The sequence below is a fragment of the Lutra lutra genome, chromosome X, assembly GCF_902655055.1.
Source record: "Lutra lutra chromosome X, mLutLut1.2, whole genome shotgun sequence".
NCBI lineage: Eukaryota > Metazoa > Chordata > Mammalia > Carnivora > Mustelidae > Lutra > Lutra lutra.
Window position 1 is genome coordinate 46791336 of NC_062296.1, and position 12711 is coordinate 46804046.

Genomic DNA, 12711 nt, shown 5'->3' on the forward strand with positions numbered 1-12711 from the left:
TTTTAGTCAATAAAATCCCAGGGAAAGGGATGATGTTGGCCAAGACAGCTGTCTTGACCCGAGTTTCACCTTAGACAAAGCAAAGAATGTAGTGAAAATCTGAACAGTGCCTTTGTGTTGAGTTCCTCTGTTGTGCTAGGTACTGTGCTCAGACATGGACACCAAAGTTAAAAGTACCTACTGTCAAGTGAAATCATTATCTTGAAGAGATATCTACACTTCCTTGTTCACTGTACCATTATTCATAATAGCCAAGGAATGGAAACAACCTAAGTGTCTGTAGATGGATAAATGGAAAAACAAAACATTACACACACACACAGAGACAGAGAGGAGTAGAGAGAGAGAGAGAGAGAGAGAGAGAGAGAAATATTATTTAACCTTTAAAAAGAAGGAAATCTTGCCACTTGTGACATGGATGAACCTGAAGGACTATTATAGTGAAGTAAGCCAGACACAGAAAGACGTATACCAAATGATCTCACTTCTATTTGGAACCTGAAAAAAGTTGAATTCATAAAAGCAGAGACTAGAGTGGTGTTTACTGTGGGCCGGGGATGGGGAAAATGGGGACCTGTTGATCAAAGGGTAAAGTTTCATTTATGCAGGATGAGTATGTTCTGGAGATCTAAAGCACAGCATGGTAATTGTAGTTAACAATGCTGTATTTTATACTTGAAATTTGCTAAGAGAATTTGTCTTAAGTGTTCATATCAAAAATTATAACTATGTGAGGACATTGATGTGTTAACTAGCTTGATTAAGATAACATAACCATTTTTAAATGAATACATATATCAAAACATCACAGTGTACACCTTAAATATAAACCCATTTTATTTGTTAATTAAAAAGTACCTGCTCTCCTCTCTTTAAGTGAACAGTGTGGAAGAGGAAGAAGACACATAAGTAGACAGTGTTAGTATCATATGCTGAGTATAGTAATTTAAGTTAAACCCAGGTGCAATGGGAACACCAAGGAAGGCACCAAGGTTACAGATAAAGCCTTGAAAACTTTCTCGAAGTAACTGCAACAACAGTGCCTTGCCCATTGAAAGCACTCAGTAAAAGTTGGCTATTATTACTATGGAAGTAGACAATATCCCTGCCCTCAAAAAGCTCACACTCTAGTGGGGATAAAGTACGAACACATAACTATAATAACTTGTGATTTGTGCTCAAGGGTCTGTTGAAGAAAACAAAAGTGGATAATAGCTCACATCCAATGAATGCTACCTATGTACCATGCACTGTTCAAAGGATATCATATATATTCTTTCATTTGGTTCCCACAGCTATCCTATGCTTACTTCCATTTCTCTCAGTTATAGATAGGGAAATTGAGGTACAGAGAAGTAAAGTAACTTGCTTAAGTCCAAGTTAGTTATGACTAATAAATGGTGTTAAGTAGTATGGGGAGGAGGGGGAAGCAGCTCCTGATATGAGAAAGCTGGCTTGGCACACACAGGTAGGTCATGTTGTTCTCCTGTTGGAAATATACAATCTCACAAAATACCAACATCAGACAAGTTGACTCTGAAAACATGATAAAGTGAAACAAAATAAGGGCACTTCATAATGTAATCTAAGCATAAACAAAAGCAAGGTCACTATATCACCTAGAAAAGCTTTATCCTCACTTTAGTCTACCCAAATCTTATAGATAAGATTTATTAAGATGTCTAATCATAGAATTGCCCTTGCTTGCTGATGGCATTTAATACAGAATGAACTCCTACTTCCCAAGGCTCTCCCCCAAATTACCCAACCAAAGCCCAAAACCTGTAATACATCATTTTCTACCACTCTTTTACTAGGACACCCCATGATTCCTTATTGTACTAGTGTCCTAGGGCTGCAATAACAAAATAACTCAGACTGAGTGGTTCAACAACAGAAATTTATTTTCTCACAGTTCTGGAGGCTAAAAGTTCAATATAAAGGTATTGGCACATTAGGTTTCTCCTCCAACTTCTCTCTGACCTGCAGATGGCTGCCTTTTCACTGTGTCCTCACATCAGTTTTTCTCTGTATGCATATGCCCTTGGTGTCTCTTTGTATGTACAAATTTTCTCTTCTTATAAGAACTCAAGTCATATTGAATTTGGACCCAGCAGTACTGCCTCATTTTAACTTATTCACCTCTTTAAAAGTCCTACCTCTAAATACAGACACCTTCTGAAGTATTGGGAGTTAGGGCTTCAACATATGAATTAGGGAGGGGACACAGTTCAGCCCATAACATATATAATATGCATTCTCGTTCACTGTAACAAGTAGCAAACGTAACTTTTTCAACAATAGGTATGTTCCTGGTAGTCTTTGGGTGGAGAGCACTGATGCAAATTATAACTGGTCACTAATAAATGACAACTTTAAAAAGGAAGAATAGCATATGTGGTTAATACAGGTGAAAACAATGTGCTTTCCAACAGTGGGAAAAGAGCAATTCATTGTGGCCATTGAGATCCAGCCAATACATGGTATAGCGTTTCATATGTTTAATATAATTTGTTTTTGTTTTTGAGGCAGGAGCCAAATCTTTTTTTTTTTTCTTCATATTTACCCCAATCCCTGGAAGGGCAAATGTATTTGTGTAGAGCTTGACAAATGCAAGATAAAGAAGATACTGTTTCTATTCTCAAGATGTGTACATCTAACTTCTTTGTGACCCAATTTTCTCAATTGTAAGATGGGAGTAATACAATTGTGAGGATTAAGTAAAATAATTTGTGTAAATACTTAGCACAGTATCTGACACATAATAAAGACACAGTAAGTGTCCATTATTTAAGGATGAGCTATTATTTATGGGTGAATGTCATAGATATGAAATGAGAGGGAGAAAGAACAAGAATGCTCCAAGCAGGTGGAATGTTAGAAATCAAGACAGAGGTGACAAATTGTAAAAGAGCCCCTATGCCCAGACAGACACTGTACTGCTGAGCAATGAAAGACCCATGGAGAGTATCTCAAACTAGATAAGGAAACCCATATTTTGTTGACAATGGGATATCTAGAACATTTGCCTCTTGTGCTTTGCCAGGGAAAGAGAAATCCCCCCTCCCTGCCCAACCTGTGCTATTTCTGGGGAGGGGTTGTGTGACAGGCCAAAGAGGCTCTGTTGAGGGTGACAGTGACAAGTTGCACACATCCAGTCTGAAAGCCTGAGCAGTGGCAGCAAAATAAGGCTGCAGCTGTGGCAGCAGAGATACCTGAAATTGGGCCCTGACTGACTGGAGAAGCTGTGCTTTGGCACTGGGTGGCTGGAGCAAGTGTACATAAGTAACTTAGTTTTACTCCTTCTGCTCTAGCACTGGCCTTTGCATCGGTTGCCATGGCTCCTAGTGGTGGTGGTTCAGAGGCTCAGACCCCAACCTTACCCCCAGGGCTTCAGGGTGCTAGAGTCCCTTCTAAGTTGCTCTACAATCCCTTGCCATTTCCCGTTGGGTTCCCAGGAATTCTGAAGGGTAATGGTCATCTAAGGGATTTCTCAACGACTGCATTCAGGCAGATTCCTTTTCCTTCCTTGCGTATTCATGTTCCCTTCTTCTCTTCTTCTTTATTCCAGAAAACTTCCCTTTCCAATTCTCTGGGGAAGGCCCTGCACTCAACCCTTCATGACTCAACCCCCTGGGGGGCCTAGGCTCTGAAGTTAAAGGTAGGTAGAGATCGAATGGTTAGATGCTTGATGGAAGAAGCCATTGGACTATTCTCCCCCAAACTTCAGAGCGCCCCTCTCTGTACACATAACTGCCCTAAAAGATGTGGGAGAGTGGTGTCCGGCTGCGGGTCTGCCTAGGAAAGAACGCGCCACTGGCGCGGTGGACTGGGCTGGCTGCAAGAATGCGAGTGGGGGGCGGGGTGGGGTGGGGAAGGGGGGTGCGCGCCCTTTATGACAGGTGGCCGCGCAGTGCGCGCTCCCGGGCGCCTAAGGGGAGGGAGGGACAGACGGACAGAGTGGGAGGGGGCACATGGGGAAGGGACTATAGACAAGGTAGAGATCAGGAGGGAAAGGAAAGGCTGTGGTGGGGAAGGGAGACAGAGGGGAGAACGCGGCCAGCAAGAACAACCGTGTTGGAGGAAACAATGGCAGGGGCAATAGCGATGGTGGCAGCCGAGGCAGTCCCACTCTGGGCACCTTTCTGAATGGGCAGAGGCATCTCAGGGAAAAGAGAAGAGCAGGCAGCGCCCGCTGAGGCTCTGAGAAAAGCGGCGGAGGGAGGGGAAGGAGGAGGAGGAGGAGAGAGGGGGGAGGGGGACGAGGCAGGGGGAGAACCCGGGACGGAAAAGCAATAGCATCAGCATCAGCATCAGCAGCCGCCACCGCCACACCAGTAGCAGTAGCAGTAGCGGCAGTAACAGCATTTAGCAATAGCTTTAACGACTACAGAGACAGTAGCAGCCGCCCTCCTTCTATCTCCCTCCCGCGGACCGCCGCAGCCACCGCACCGAGAGGGCTCCAGCGCCGCGCGCGCAGCCCGCTGCTGAGGTAGCCCCGGCCGGAGCAAGCGGTCGTGCACCCGAAGCACGGACCCCGGGAGCAGCACCATAGTCACCGAGGTGCTGAGTTTCAGGGCCAGAGCCCGACAGCTCTGACTCCATCTAGCGCGGCGGCGGCGGCGGCGGCGGCGGCGGCGGCGCCTGAGGGACACAGGCGCGTCCACCTGGCGGGCCTGGCGCATGGAGCTGAGGCAGAGGCGGCGGCGGCGGCGGCAGCAGTAGCAGCGGCGGCGGCGGCGGCAGCTCAAGCAGCTGCGGCGACGGCGGCAGCCCAGCCTTGACTGCGACCGCGCTAGTTCCAGCGCCCGCTGCCTGAGCCCGCCAGCGATTTGCGCCTGCTGAGTCGGCCTGTGAGGTGAGTACGAGCGTTATCGACCAGCTCCCTGGCCTTCTCGCAGGCTCCCCAGCTGGCTCGAGGTGGCAAGGGGTGGAACGAATTGCGGGAAGCCAAGATCCAAGAGGAGGAAGGGAAAACGGAAGGGAGGACCTCTGTGTGGGAATGGCGTGCATCTGTGTGTCTGCGTGCGAGGGAGCAAGGCAGTAAGGGCGAGAGATCTCGGGTAGCCCTGATAGGCACTGCAATCTAGGAAAGGCCTCTGCCTCCGCTGTGAGAGGGGGGAGGGGAAGCGAGCGGGCCGGAGCCTTGGCGCTCACACGCACACAGCCCGGCATCGAAGACAGCAGTGTGCCTCCTCCTTTCGGGCTGCTGCTGGAGAGATCCTGGCCAGGGAACTGGCACCAACACTGCACGCTTCCGCGCAAGCGGGAAAACCCACGCGGCGGCCGCAACTGGGAGCCAGGGCCAAAGCGGCAAAGGTGCGAAGTACGGTCGCCAGCGCCCCCTACGCGCTTGGGGCTGCCCTGCCAACCTCGGAGCGCTCCCCAGCATACGCCGACCAACCGAGGGCCGCGGGCGGGTTTGTGTTGGGGGCCCCAGCGAGCCTCGCCCAGCCTGTCACCTCCTCTGAAATTGGCCCTCGGCCCCTTTCCCGTTTTCGGAAATCGAATTGACACTCTCCTGCGTAGTTTCTGGTGCTTCGCTCTGCCGCGCCCCGCTGCACACGTCCGCTGGGGTCTTGCACACCCGGTGGGGCTGGGAGGCTGCGAGCCGGTGTGGGGAGCAGGGCCCGCTCCGGGAAAGTATGGAAAACGCGCCGCTGAGTTGGCGCCGTTCTGCTTAGGAATCCAGTGGTTTCAGCATGACTGCTTCTCTGTCTGATTCGTGAGGGACCGAATCACCCGCGCAAGGTTTCCTGTCTTTTTCGAAGTTAAAAAAAAAAAAAAAAATTGGCATCTCCATTTCAACATCGGCACACTTGATTTTTGTCGAGCTTCTGGTTGCATTTTGGAATCAGTGGGTTTATATTTTGCTTTTGGGTTTTGGCTCCCAGCATATTGTTGAATTCTGTGCACAGCAGTGTACTTAGCTATGTGGCCTTTTCCTAACGTTCCATTTTCTAGACTCTTATCGGAGGAGACGTGATTTGTGTGTAGGGCTGCTAGAGCTGTTTTTAAAAAGCATCGAAAGCATGTCAACTAGTGATTTAAATATCTCCTCGGTTGTTTTTGGCGGAGGAGCGGTGTGCTGATAGTTCCTGAAATATTTTGCTTGCTGAGAAAAGGTGTTCCAATAGCCTTCTCTGAACTACAGAGACCATTTGGGTTTCAGAGAATGAATCTCCCTTAAATCTTGTACACATAGGGTGCCATAATCAAACATTTTATTTACAGCAGTGATGTTCCGGTGGCTGAGGAGAATTTACACTTATTTAAAATATATTTTTAGAAGGGAACAGAAAAACCCTAAGTGACTGTCATTTTACATATTAACTGGGAAACTGGATAATCAAATAAAACTGGCTGAGTGTCTGAAACTATCCCAGTGAAATATGTGGCTGTGAATATAATTAACCATCTGTCTAGTGAGCAATTTAAATTTGGGCTGGTACATTTTTATTACAGTGTCTAATTTCTGGAAGACTTGTACATTTTACCCAGCAGTAACAACAAAAACGTATTTGCTTACTAGGTCAAAGATTTACTTGTGTGGTGGTGGGATTCCCCTTCCTCCCCGCCCCCCCCCCCCATGTTTCCTAGCCCTCACACTTTGACCTGTGAGATCAAATTGAGCCTCTTGTTTTCGGGTATGGCATGTTTACAGTAGAAGAACTCAGACTGGTAGCTAGTGATTAGACATTTTTGTTTCTCAGAAATACCTTCCAGTTGCATGCATTTGAGTTGAACAAAATGTAATTTTTTGTGTGCACATGTGTTCAGATGGAGTAGGGTGATTCAACAAAATTCAAGACTTCAAAATTGACTTCATTTACTTCCTTTTATTCTAATTATCCACCTAGCTCTTACCTAGCTGTCCCAACCACCTTTCCACACTCCACAAACACATACACTCACACACACAAAATCATATCCTTTTGTCCTTATAGCCAGTTTCTTAGGTTAACAGTATTCAGATCTGTGATTTTATCAGTATGTTGAGAAACTGCTTTTTCTGGAAATCAAGAGTGTAAAATACAATAAGATGAAAGGACCTTGTACGTATTTTTAAATTTTTCCCTATGATGTGATTTTAACCAGAAATTTGTTACTATGGGAGGAAAAAGGAATAGATTTTGGGTGGAAATGGAATAGCCCTATAAGATTAAATTTAAAATAGCTGTTGTTAACAGAACAGAACAAAATAAAAATGAACCACTGATTGATTATGCAGTGGACTAGAAAAAGTCATTTAAAGGAAAATACTTTTAAAACAAATACTTGGCTAAATAATAGCTTTGATTAATGGGTAACAATTATGTAAGCACATGGTAGAATTTGACATATGTCAAGTTTGTTAAAAGATCAGCCTGTTCAGTGAATAAATCTTTGATGCATCATTGCTTTTTAAAACATACAGGCGTTCGTTGCGTGCGCGCGAGCACACACACACACACACACACACACACACACACACAAGCAAACCTGTAACACCCTGTTGCCAAAGTCAGACAAGTGCAGAACACTGCCACTTTCTCTCCATTTCAGAGCCTCTTTTCTCCCTTTTTTCTTTTTTTTCACAATCCTCTGGTTATCTGTAAACTACCTGGTGTACAGAGAGAACTAAAGTTATGGTGGTTGGCTGTGTTTAGGAGTGGGATAAAAGAGATGAGGAAACTGATTAAGTGCTGGATTTTAAACATTCAAAAATGTGCTCATCTGTCAAAATCACCATGGAGGTCCTGGTTTCACCAAAATATTTGCTTAACCAAGAGTGACTAGCCTAACCAAAAAGCTTTCATTGATGGCAGTTTCTCTGTTCCAAAGTCCAGTTCTAGGGAATACTTTTTTTTTCCTCCTAATACCTTAGTAAAGGGAGAGAAAGAGATTCTAACTGGCCTTTGATTGTCACATTATCTTTTAAACTTATTTATCTGGTGACACATACGAGGTATAAGTGTTCCTGCTTGTAGCAATCAAAAAGAGAAGAACCAAAGTGGATGATAGGGAAGGGAAATGATATAATAAGGAGTAGGTCATCTGGCTACCCTGCTTTTCCCCTCTTAAAGATTTCAGTGACAATAGCCAGACCTCCAGGATCCTCTAAGTCTTTTTTTAAACATGCGAAAATCCTTTTAGAAACTTCCTTTATCTCTATTAAGTTGATCTCCCCCAGCTTAAAAGTATATAATCAATTGCTCCTCACAATCACAGTGCAGTTCTTTCTGCTCACAGGTCTTATCCCCATGTTTTAATACAAACACTTACTTGCACAGAAAAGCAAAAGCAAAACAAAACAAAACAAAATTTCAGGTTTGGACATTTTAATTTTTTTTATTTTTCCCTTTGCCTCCTATGAAAAATTGCCCATCAACTAGCTCCCTCATTAACAGTTTCTCCACCAGAAAACGCCCTTTCAAACCCAAGGTCATAGGATTGGACATAAAGGACTTGCCATGTTCTGTGTGCCACTTTTTCACGGATGCCTTAAAATAAGACAAAGGGCACTGGATGAGACTGCATCATCATTTGGGCCTACCTTTAATTTCAGACCTTTACTCTCACCAAGAAATTCTCATTTTAGGCAGAGATCAACATTCCTTTCTTCTCCAACAACACTGGCCTTCTGCAATAGTAATAAGCACAGCACAACCTTGGGGAAATCTGGTCTGGGTTGGGGTCTGCCTGGAGGATGGAGGGTGGTGGGGAGAAGCTGCCTTATACTAATGGTAGAGCCTTTTCTGGGCCAACTATAGGTAAGGGGTGAGGATGCTCTTTGTCCCTCTTCCATTCAGTCTTTCATTTGCCTTGGTGATTTGCTAGGGAATGTGCTCTTTTTGGTCTCTTTTTCTGTTGATAAGCACTATGACCTGATGTCTTTCCCTCCCTTGTTCTCTGGTAGAAAAAGGACTGAAGTCTTCAGGACAAACTATTATGTATATAATTTTTACTTTTCTAAAAAGCATTTTAAAGGGTCATCTATTTTATCCATCCCCAATAAGATGATTTTGATATAACAATTACTACTATTTTCTCAAACACTCCCAAACCTCATTTAAAAAGTTACATTTTTTTCTCTCTTAGTATCCTATTTTAAGTATTACACAACTAGGCTAAGCAAGCAGCTACTCCTAATATTTAACCTGAGGGGGTTTAGAAGTTAGAGACCAAGGTTATACTGTGGGCCTGACTACTAGAGTAATGCCATTCTCCATTGAGAAAAGGCACAGGGATTGATTTTTCTGTAGGGCAAGTTAAACCATTTCCTCTATGGAGGTTTGTAAGTGGTGTGGCCATATGTTATGGTTGAAACCTCTTGTCCCAGCGTACTTACTTCACCCTTAAAAGCATCCCAGTTTGGACAAAAAAGTTCTAGGGTCATCCTAACTATAAGGCACCTTTAAATCAAACAAAGAGGTGCTATTTTAATTCTGGAGCAGGGCTATTCTTCTTTTCATGGAAGACTGGTGATAGGTTATAACCTTAAAGCATACCAGGAGGCATTTGGGTTTAGAAAGATCATCTTTACCACGGCTGTTGTAAGACAAAAGAGGGTCGTACCAACAGAAGTGTGAATTCATCTTTTTAGAATATGTTTTGAGAAATGCACAAGTAATTTTTTCTCTGTCCCAAATAGTTTGCATGTGGTCTTATCAAATATAAATATATAAATTATATCTATATTTATATGTATATATTTACATGTAGATATTATATGTATTTACATTTGCTTTCTCTGTAATGGCAAAGATGACCTTTTAAACTACTTTCAGTTCTTAGTATCTATGACTGGCCTTCATTGATCTAGGGCGGGGTCAAAAGAAACTATGGTTCACAGGCCAAATCTGACCCAGTATGGAAAAAGAATAATGCAAACAAGAAGAAAATATGGAGCTATTTAAAGTTGCTTTTGCAAATGTTTTCAAGTGTTCCCTTCATAAGCAAGCTTTACTTAGGCCAGTGTTAAAGTGGGTCCACATTTCCTGAATACGTATGTATCAGCTGATAGTTAGGGTTTCAGAGATTGTTCAGAACCTGGTGGAGTGGTTGGGTGATGACCCTAAAGGTAAAATCCACATGTGAATCTGTTTATTTGAGTCCGAACATTAATAGTGATCTTTTCTTTCCTGCCTCTTGGAGTAATGTAAGTTTTGTGGTGCTACTAAATTCTTTCTGGCCTTCTTTCCAGTATTTGCCACATTATTCCAAGCACGCATGTGATTTATTAACCCAGAGACCAGGTCTCAGTAACCTGCTTCAACAGAGGCCTTCTGTCTCTTTAGTTACTAAATAACTGGAACACATTCTAAAGACATACTTTACTGAGTAATAGAATAGGAAAAGTGGGCCATCACCACCTAGCTTAGTGGACCATAACCCTTATTTTTGGCATGAACTCCTGTGAAAATTTGATGAATGCCAAGGAAACTGTCTTCAGAAAAGTGCACATTTATGTATATGACACTTGCATACATTTTTAGGAAGTCCAACCATACATTCTGAGTTAAAACCTCTGCACTAGCCTTTGCTCGATTGTTACAAGAAGTCCTGTTGCATGGTAGTCATGGTCATGGTAGTTTGAAATGGAAACCATGAAAATGATTCTTTCAAGAAAGGCTGTTATTAATATACTTCTGGTCCACAGCTCTCAGCTATGGTTATAAATATTTTTCTGAATAGCCTGTACAGGTATTTTTTATTATGGAAAAGAATCACTTAGCACTCACTTTGACTTACTATTCTCACCAAAAATAAATCAAGGATAGTATCCCTAAATCTTTGATTTTTCAATTCTCAGATTCTTAAGAATGCCTGTTCAACACTCACTCTTCACAAATTCATTAATATATAAAATATATTTTAGAAAAACTAATCCTTGTTTGCCTGCCCCCATCTCTCTTTCATCTATCTCTTTTTATATGTTTATCTTAGCCAATGGCCTTGACCAAAATAAGGAACTCTTGCTAGCATCAATTTTTAGGTGGAGTCAGAGAGGAAGGTGGTATCCAGATATCTTCATGAGGACTCCTGCTTCTTATGGGCATTTTGGATTATTAGCAAACTTGGTCATCTAACATGATGTATTTAAAGCAAAGCTCCTTAAGCTCTGCAAACAAGAATATATGCTGTATCTGTGTCTTACAGTTGAAGTGATAGGAATAGGTGGTATCCCTATCCATGAATAAATGTTTATTGCTTGTCTCTGCTTTTTATCTCAGCAGTTTGGAGTGCGGCAGAGTATGAGGGCTGATAGAATCCTAAATTTGGAAGGGTCCTTAATCATTATATCTACTTTAATCAGCAACATTTATTGGGTACCTACTATGTGCTAAGCACTGAGATACTGGGGACAGAAAAGAATAAAACAGATTCTTTTGTCTTACAGGAAGTTAGCTTTGTCCCTAGCTGGGTCTTTTTATCATCTGTAGCCCCAGCCTTTTTCTAATTCGATGCATTTTTCTATTGCTTCTGTATTCTCCCCATTAGAAAATAAGTGTAGATCTCCTATTTTTTAAAAAAAGATATTTATTTATTTATTTATTTATTTATTTATTTATTTACACACACACACGCAGAGAGAGAGAGAGAGAGAGACACTGAGAGCCCAAGCAGGTGGAGCGGCAGGTAAAGGGAGAGGGAGAATCCAGGACCTGGGACCATGACCTGAGCCGAAGGCAGTTGCTTAACTGACTGAGCCACCCAGGCACAACCCCCCCACACCCCTTTTTAAGATTTTTAAAAATTTATTTAAGATGCCTTGTTTTAACATGGCAGAAAAATTCATTGCAAACATGTATCTGTAGCTGTGACACTATTTCCAGCCATCATGGCACAAATGCTTCTGTTCTTATTTCTGCATTAACTTAGCAGGCCCTATTTAATAAGGAGTAACATGTTTCTTTTCCCTGCAATTCTGAGGCAATATTTCTATCATTGCTATCATTGGTGATGTGGAATTGCAAATAGCATTAGCCATGATGTATTAACCATTGAGTTAAGATTATAGTGCAGTTATTGACTTTTGAGTAACGAATTAAATGTTCTCTGCAAAAAGCCAGCCACCCATCTTTGAGTGACTTAGTTTTGTTTTTGTTTTAAGATTTTATTTATTTATTTGACAGTGAGAGAGAGAGAGAGAGAGAGAGAGAGATCACAAGTAGGCGGAGAGGCAAGCAGAGAGAGAAGAGGAAGCAGGCACCCCGCTGAGCAGAGAGCCCAGCGCAGTGCTCAATCCCAGGACCCTGAGATCAGGACCTGAGCCCAAGGCAGAGGCTTAATCCCCTGAGCCACCCAGGTGCCCCGAGTGACTTAGTTTTTAACCACTACCTGATGATTGTTTTAGTTTGCTCTGGCTGCTGTAACAAATTACCAAAAACCTAGTAGTTTATAAACAACATTAATTTATTTTCTCACAGTTCTAGAAGTCAGAAATCTGAAATTGGTCTCACTGGGCTAAAGTCAAGGTGTGGGCAGGGCTGCATTTTTTCTGGAGACTCTAGGAGAGACTCTTTTTCTTTGCTCTTTCCAGCTTCTAGAGTTTATCCACATTTCTTGGCTCAAGGGCCTGCTCCATCCTCAAGGTCAGCAACGGTAGGTGGATTTCTTATGTCGCATTCCTTCAATCTTGCTTTCACTGTCACATGTCCTTCTCTGACTCTCACACTTCTGTCTCCCTCCTCCACTTTTAAAGACCTCTGTGACTACATCGAGTCT

The 12711-nt window shown here is 43.0% G+C and overlaps 1 protein-coding gene across 3 annotated transcripts in view; it reads left to right on the plus strand.

Moving 5' to 3' along the window:
- Window positions 1-4299: 4299 nt before the first annotated feature.
- The window catches only part of NEXMIF (neurite extension and migration factor), a 160886-nt gene continuing 152474 nt past the window's right edge, over window positions 4300-12711 (plus strand). For all 3 annotated transcript variants that reach the window (XM_047716504.1, XM_047716503.1, XM_047716505.1), the window contains exon 1: window positions 4300-4858. The gene's annotated coding sequence lies outside the window, so the exon portion shown is untranslated. The remainder of the gene's footprint in view (window positions 4859-12711) is intronic.